We start from the raw sequence: 7632 nt of genomic DNA on the forward strand, positions 1-7632 counted from the left end.
CTAGTATATATATATAAAAAAAGTAAACTAACAAAAAGAAAAACACAACTGAGATAGAGAATCATGTTAAATATCTTTCTAAACCATTTAAACATTTTTTAGCATGAAAAAGAAAACACAGCTGAAAGCAGCATAATAAAAAAACATACTTCTAATTCACTGTTACTAAGATAAAAGAATAATATCTGATGATATGATGATACCCCCCAAATATAATGTAACATTTCCATGCAACTAAACATGGAAACAATTACATGGATGGCTGGTTGATTTGGTGTTCTAGCAACCAGGCTATGTGCACCAAACATCTGGTTAAAAGTTAAAAGTAAAGTAAAATTATTAAAATTCATTAAAGGAAATTAAAATAAAACAAAACAAAGTTACATTTTTGAATTAAAAACACAAATAGCATTAAATCCAACTTTTACATCTAGTCTACAGCAGTAAGAAAAAAAACTACAGTAATACAAGTTGTGAAGGACTTTTTATAGCATAATTATAATCATCATAACTTGCCAGAATGACCAACAGATAGTTAAACAGTAGCATTAGTCACCTGAAGTTGGCCTTTCCATTCCTGGTTTCAAGTTATTGGATGTTATGGCCATTTTCTAATTTTAGATCGAACTAGATGTACTTTGATTCTTAAAAGTGAATCACATCAAAAAAATGTCTAATATATAAAGTAAAAAAACAACAAAAAACAAACTTAAATAGCATTAAAAAGATTAATAGACTTTAAACAACTAAAAACATTTCAAAGGTGGACAATGTCACCATCGCCAATAACAATGTCCAACAAATAAACCTTGGGACAAAACATGTTTAAAATGGTGCCATAATTGAGTCGTAATGACACCGAAACAGTAAAATGTGGCTTAATGTAACAGACAACACATTGATGCATCAGTCCCAGATAAAAGAAAACGATGAATTAAAAAACTGTGACCAATGTGTAGTCTAGTTAGGACAATTTCCTCTTTCCATTTCTGGTCCTTAAGAAAGCAAGATAGCCAAAGTCCAATAGCACGTTTTATTTAGAAAAGCTTGTTTTCACGTTGCTCACTCCAAGTCGACTGCTAACTGGCATGAAGCTGAGCCTTGAATACAGGACCATAGTCCACGTATGGAACAGAAACAGCAGTAATAGAGCCAGAGCAGACAGATTTGTCTGCAGTGTCACCAAGCTCGTTCCTGCAAATACCAATGTGGCCCAGTATGTAGAAACACTGGACAGAAGTAGATGTTAAAAAGAAATGGGCCAGTCGATTTTGAATATCAGTAAGAACTAAGATGAAACAATTCCAGGACCAGTAGAGAACTAAGCGAGTCAGTATAAATAGTACAATTTGAGTACTGCTTAGCTTCTGTGTGATACAGGACAAGAGAAATGACATACAGTTCAGCAGTGAACACAGAAACTGTAGAGAGGATTCTCTGCACAACCACCAAACCATGGCTGAGCCCACAGAGTCACCTGATTTTGAACCATCTGTATAAATAGGAATGGAAGGGTGGTTTGAAAGATGTTCTGCAAATAACATACAGTATTTCCAATCAGGAGTGCCTGCTTTTCTCAGATGACTTAAAGAAAGGTTACATCTGGGTACTGTAATAAGCCATGGTAGGATGAGCTGACCAGTGGATACAGCAAATGTTATCCAAGGAAAGACCCAATTCATCCAACTGTACTTGGATACAAAGGCCAAAAGGAGCAATGGATGATTGTCTATTTTGCAAAAGCATGGCCCACTGAGGAAGGAAAACATAATCCCAGGTGGAATGTTATGGTAAGGACTGAAGTTTTGAAGCATACAGTAAAGACAGTTGCAAACAGCAGAGGTGCAAAGAAGGTTCATGAGATTCTACGTATAAGCTATGAACAGGGGAAGTGCTGAAAGCCCTGGTGCAGAGCTGAAGTCCCTGATGATGATCTTGAAGGCCAAGGTGCTGGCAGAGCCATAGACCAGTGATCCATACTCTAGTTTTGATCAAGTAATAGCCTGATATATCTTTAGCAAAGAACATTGATCCACTTCCCAAGACGTGAAAGAGTGGACATGGAGGATGTTCAGTGCTCTTGTACATTTGACCTGCAGCTGCTTGATGTGTGGTATGAAGCTCAGCTTACAGTCAAAGATAAGCCCAAAGAACTGTTTCAGGGACCACAGTTAGCACAATTTCACCAATACTGAGTTCAGGATCAGGGTGAATACCCCATTGGTGGCAAAAAGTGCATATAAACAGTTTTAGAGAGAGAGAATTAAAACTGTTTGCAGTGATCCACTTCAGAAAACAATTGAGGGCAGTTTGTAGCTGTCGCTCAATATACTGCATGTTTGATGATTGACATGAAATGTGAAAGTCATTGACATAGAGACCGTATGCAACAGTAAGAGGGAGTAGTTCAGTGATGGCATTAATCTTTATACTGAAAAATGTGTCACTCAAAACACAGCCCTGAAGAACTCCAAGTTCCTGTAGATAAAAACGGGAATGTGTTGAACCCACATGAACTTGGAATGACTTGTCCATTAAAAAATTTTTTAATAAACATGGGTAAATGGCCAAGTAACCCATATATATGGAGGTCTCGCGAAATGCCATACCTCCATGTTGTGTCACAAGCCTTCTCAATATCAAAGAATATTGATACAAGATTTTGTCATTTGAGAAAGGCTTCTCTGATTAATGTTTAAGGTCGAATCAGGTGGTCTATGGTGGAGCACTGTCGTTAGAACACACACTGGGTGGGTGAGAGGAGGTTATTTTCTTCAAGGAACCAAACAAGACGAGCTTTAACCATCCTCTCTAAGGTCTTACAGAGACATTTCATCAAAGCAATTGGATGGTAGTTTGAAGGAATCTTCAGATCCTTCCCAGGCTTAGAGAAAGATAGGAATATAACTCAGTGCCAGGCATCAGGAAAACATTCTCCTGCCAGATCTGGTTGAAAACAATCAGAACAACAGCAAGAGAAGCAGGAGAGAGATAGCACAGCATTTCATAGTGCACATCATCAGGTCCAACCGAATGTACTGACAGACTGATGAAGAGCCAGTATAAGGGGACGATTATAGTCACAGAGACAATCAGCTCAAAGGAAAGAAGTGATCACTCTGCCCAACTGGTGATAAAAGATATGTTGGTTGTGAACTTAATCCAAGAGTCCTTCTGGCTTTGACATATTACCCACCAAGCATGTGCACGGGCCTGTTGGAAAGCGATGCGATTCGAGAATGTGGGATACCTATGAAAAGTATCCCACGTCCATTTTTGAGTCTTCTGTGCCATGTGGCAGGCAAGATTCCACCACAGATGATGATATTGTGGAAAACATGTCAAGGCTTTAGGAATACTTTGAGCAGCTTTCTGTACAATACAGTCAGTTACTGCTGTCACACAGTCGTCTATTGATGGCATACAGATGATGGCAGGATCAAGTTCTGTAAGAACAGTGAAAGAGAGCAAGTTTGCTTGAACCTTTTTCCATTGGTGCACATGGGTTGGGTGGCATTGACCACAGCCAGTCTCTCTCAAAATTGTAGAAAAATTATCACTGCTGCATGGGTTATTGTCAACCTTCCATGAAAAGTGGGAGAATAGTGAAGGGGAGTAAATGGAGAGATCAAAAGCAGTAAAGAACTGACTAGATGCATGAAAATAAGTATAAGAACCACTATTGAAGAGAGAAAAGTTGTGATCAGAGAGCATACACTCTACGGAGACCCTCCCATCAATATCAGCACTTCCTCAGAGGGGACGATTTCCATTAAAGCCCCCCAGCATTAAAATTGGAGATGGCAACTGTTTAATGAGAGCATCAAGGTCTGATTGATCATAGGTCTCTCTAGGCAACAGGTAGAGAGAACAAACAGTGATGGTACAACACAAAGAAACACAAATGGCTACAGCCTTCAAGGGTGTGTTGAGTAACAAAGACAGGGTAAGCACATGCTGATCAACCAACAGTGCTACCCCTCCATGCACTTATCCATCACACAGCTTGTCATTTCTGTACAAAGAAAACTGCTGAAAGGTGATTGTATCAGCACGTTTCAGAAAGATTTCCTGTAAGGAAAGACATACAGGATGGTAGGAAGAAATAAGTGTTTTGATGTCACCCAGATTAGAATGTAAACTTCAACAGTTCCATTGTATCAAGGTGGCTACTTTTACTTATGTGTAGGCAAATTGGGTGCAGACCATGTTTTATTTCTTTATTGTCTTTATTCGAGGGAGGTTTACCAACCTCAATGGATCCTACCCTGGGTTGATTGGGCAAGTCTTTGTTGTTAGACGAGGATGCCAGTGACTTAGGGTGCAAACAAATGATCATTTTGCACCTTGGGAAAGGAGAAGAAAGTGTAACCAAAACCAAAGGAAGCAGATATTGGGGTTTGCTGAAATTAATGTTAGAGACAAAGATGGGTGTTGACATTGATTCATTAACTTTTTTAACCATGGATGTCAGAAGACTTTCTGTTTGTTTTGAGAATGATTCTTTTGGAGGTACAGAGAGATCTGTCTGCACTCCCACTGTAGTAGTGGAATGAAGTGCATCAGCATAAGTCCAACATAAAGCGGTAGATAGCAATTTTCAAGCCTCAGGGCAAGTAATGTTTTGAATCGTCTTTAAACACTGTACCTTTTTATTCCTTCCAACCATTTAGGGCAAGAATAAAAGTAAGATGGGCGAGAGCCATTGCAAGTGATGCAACAAGGGTCTGTTTCATACTCATAGGCACCATAATCCTTGCCACTGCAACGAGCACATGTCAGGAACCAAGACATGATGTCTCCGAGCGATCAAATGGCTTATACTGGAACTATCCAAGAGGGTTTGGAATGTATGGCCATACCTTGCAGTTAAAATAACCTGCCTTGTTGGTAGCAGGTGGATGCTGTGATGTGAATGTTAAAATGAGGACATTGATCGGCATCATAATTCCATCTTTGGGAGTAGAGATACACCTTACTGAAGAAACTCTTTGTGGTGGGAGAAACCAGTGGGAATCTCTGACTCAGGATGTTCTTCAAATCCCTATCAACAATAACTTCTTGTTACGAATTCAAAGTTGAATGAGGCATAACCTCAATAGGTATATTGCCTTGGAATGTAAGAGGAATTCACTGTGCTCGAGATGTGGATATTTCTACCAATATGTCACAAGAGCAAATCCTTCTGACCAACTTTGGAGAGCCAGTGAGACCTTTTGGTCCCTTCTGAATGAAAAAGGGAGACATTTGCCCTAAAGGTTTGTCTGAAAGAAAATGTAGTATAATAAAATAAGGTACGGAAGTTACAAATGTTGAAGATTGCTGCTCAGAATCTTCAAGATGTGATTGTTTACTCATAAACTGTTTTTCACTATTTTGGTTAACTTTTTATTTGCAGGATTCATAATAAAAAAGAATTTTTCGTTGTCCACTGTCCCCACCCACAATAAAGCCCTATGAGTGGATGCATTACAATGCCAAACAAGAACACTGCAGCAGCACCAGGGTTTCATGAGCACTATACCCAAACACGAGCATCAGGTACAATGTCCACAACACCTGCTGAGAACATCCAACACTGGTACTTGGTTAACCCTAGGCCAAGTGAACCAGCCAAATGACCCAAGGGGAGCCACCCCAAGGCTGCCCATCTACAGGAATTCAAGGCCACAGTGGTATGTTAGGGTTGGACCCCTCAACCATCAGGATCTTCTCCTCCTCTTCATGGGTCACCATGCACAACACACATGTTGGTGGATCTTTAGATCCCAAAAGAGGTAAACTAAAAGAACAGAACCTCCCCTGGGAGGTCCCCTCACCAATCACAGGTGAATGAGGGGAACAACTACCTGAAGAAATCCACAATGGTAAATATTATTCATCATGTAACTACACATGAAAACAATTACTTCAAAGATATCCACAATGATACGTACCATTCTCCATGTAATTAGACATTAAAACAATTACTTCAAAGATATACACAATGATATGCACCATTCTCCATGTAATTGGACATTGAAATAATTACTTCAAAGATATCCACAATGATATGTACCATTCTCCATGTAATTAGACATTAAAACAATTACTTAAAGATATCCACAATATGTACCATTCTCCATGTAATTAGACATTAAAACAATTACTTCACAATATCCACAATACGTACCATTCTCCATGTAATTAGACATTAAAACAATTACTTCAAATATCCTCACAACAATACGCATTCATTCTCCATGTAATTAGACATTAAAACAATTACTTTAAAGATATCCACAATGATGTGTACCATTCTCCATGTAATTAGACATTAAAACAATTACTTCAAAGATATCCACAATGATATGTACCAATTCTCCATGTAATTAGACACTAAAACGATTACTTCAAAGATATCCACAATGATATGTACCATTCTCCATGTAATTATACATTAAAACAATTACTTCAACATATCCACAGTATGTATCATTCTCCATGTAATCAGACATTAAAACAATTACTTCACAATCACCACAATACGTACCATTCTCCATGTAATTAGACATTAAAACAATTACTTCACAATATCCACAATACGTACCATTCTCCATGTAATTAGACATTAAAACAATTACTTCACATATCCACAATGATGTACATTCTCCATGTAATTAGACATTAAAACAATTACTTTAAAGATATCCACAATGATGTACCAATTCTCTCCATGTAATTAGACATTAAAACAATTACTTCAAAGATATCCACAATGATATGTACCAATTCTCCATGTAATTAGACACTAAAACGATTACTTCAAAGATATCCGCAATGATATGTACCATTCTCCATGTAATTATACATTAAAACAATTACTTCAACATATCCACAGTATGTATCATTCTCCATGTAATCAGACATTAAAACAATTACTTCAAAGATATCCACAATCCACAATAATATGTACCATTCTCCATGTAATTAGACATTAAAACAATTACTTCACAATATCCACAATATGTACCATTCTCCATGTAATTAGACATTAAAGCAATTACTTCACAATATCCACAATACGTACCATTCTCCATGTAATTAGACATTAAAACAATTACTTTAAAGATATCCACAATGATGTGTACCATTCTCCATGTAATTAGACATTAAAACAATTACTTCAAAGATATCCACAATGATGTGTACCATTCTCCATGTAATTAGACATTAAAACAATTACTTCAAAGACATCCGCAATGATATGTACCATTCTCCATGTAATTAGACATTAAAACAATTACTTCAAGACACCCACAATATGTACCATTCTCCAAGTAATTAGACATTAAAACAATTACTTCAAAGATATCCACATTCCACAATAATATGTACCATTCTCCATGTAATTAGACATTAAAACAATTACTTCAAAGATATCCACAATGATACGTACCATTCTCCATGTAATTAGACATTAAAACAATTACTTTAAAGATATCCACAATGATACGTACCATTCTCCATGTAATTAGACATTAAAACATTTACTTCAAAGATATCCACAATGATATGTACCATTCTCCATGTAACCTCAGAACTTTTATATTTTTGTTTCTTCAGTTTATTTTGTCCCCATTACTTTAAGAC

The sequence above is a fragment of the Tachypleus tridentatus genome, chromosome 3 (assembly GCF_004210375.1).
Source record: "Tachypleus tridentatus isolate NWPU-2018 chromosome 3, ASM421037v1, whole genome shotgun sequence".
NCBI classification, from domain to species: Eukaryota; Metazoa; Arthropoda; class Merostomata; order Xiphosura; family Limulidae; genus Tachypleus; species Tachypleus tridentatus.